Source organism: Bombina bombina, chromosome 1, assembly GCF_027579735.1.
Source record: "Bombina bombina isolate aBomBom1 chromosome 1, aBomBom1.pri, whole genome shotgun sequence".
Classification (NCBI taxonomy): domain Eukaryota; kingdom Metazoa; phylum Chordata; class Amphibia; order Anura; family Bombinatoridae; genus Bombina; species Bombina bombina.
In genome coordinates, this window is record NC_069499.1 from 382,342,718 (window position 1) to 382,343,820 (window position 1,103).

The 1,103-nt window shown below is 32.9% G+C and overlaps 1 long non-coding RNA gene across 1 annotated transcript in view; it reads right to left on the reverse strand.

Moving 5' to 3' along the window:
* LOC128637935 (uncharacterized) overlaps positions 1–874 on the reverse strand; it is a 33,026-nt gene extending 32,152 nt beyond the window's left edge. The window contains exon 1 of the long non-coding RNA XR_008399017.1: positions 766–874. This is a non-coding gene — a long non-coding RNA (uncharacterized LOC128637935). The remainder of the gene's footprint in view (positions 1–765) is intronic.
* Positions 875–1,103: the final 229 nt, after the last annotated feature.

A 1,103-nucleotide genomic window follows, 5' to 3' on the forward strand; every position in this document is an offset into this window, starting at 1 on the left:
GATGTTGCGTGACGGCCAAAAAAATGTGCGGTACAGCTATTCTGACAAGACATCTAATAGCAGCGGTAGGGAAAAAGCATCGTTATGGGCCATAACGATGCTTTTTCCCTCATAACGCAAAACTTGTAATCTGGCTGTGTGTAATTACATTGTCTTTTTATTATGCATTTTTATCATGCTGTGTTTATTGGTCCTTTAACTGCACATCTATTGTAAAGTATGCCACTGTATTGATGCTTTAGGCTAGATTTTTCACTCTCTCCCCCCCCCCCCCCCCCTCTTGACTACAGGTTTGCACAAGCGAACCGCTGCTTCCCTTCCCTGTTCTCCACCTCCTAGATTGAGAATTTCAATCTCTCCGGTCTTGTCCGACCAAGGAGATTGACACAATGTATAATAATATATAAAATCTTAAGGTAAAAAAAATCTTTCACAAGATTAGAGTAAACTGTTTGCATTAGATATTAACTTTAATGCCTGTAGATTGCATTTTCTTAATTTATAAACTATAAAGAAAATAATACATAACTAATTGTAAAACAAAAGAGAATACAGAGTAATATTATTCAGTATAATACTAAATACGTTTTCAAATCAACTGCTGTATGTTTTTTTTTTTTTTTTAAATGATCTCATATATAAAGTATAACAATGAGAATGTTAAAGCAAAATATTAAGATGTTTTAAAACTGTGTGAATGTCACTATATATAATTTGTTTGTACAAATTATGCATGAAACGTGTACTCTTCTCATAAATACTTACTGCGAATATGATACCTAAAAGATCAGCTAAGAATTCCCTTGTTATCGTTTTGTATTTATATTCACATTTGTCAGAAATAACAAATCCTCCAACACTGGGTTAAGTAAAGCCATCTGCGAGCATGTATTTGAAGCCATATGAATACAATTGGACAAATGCTGAAACTAAGCGATCTTCATAAAAATGTTGTTTTTCTACCCATTATGTAGCAGGAAATAATTGGAATGAAATCACACAGTTAGAGAATGTTATTTTTTTTTACTTCTGTCAACTGATCTTATCGGAGAAATAAATTAACAGGTAACGCGTCACTTGCAAGAAGCAAAGATATTTATGTT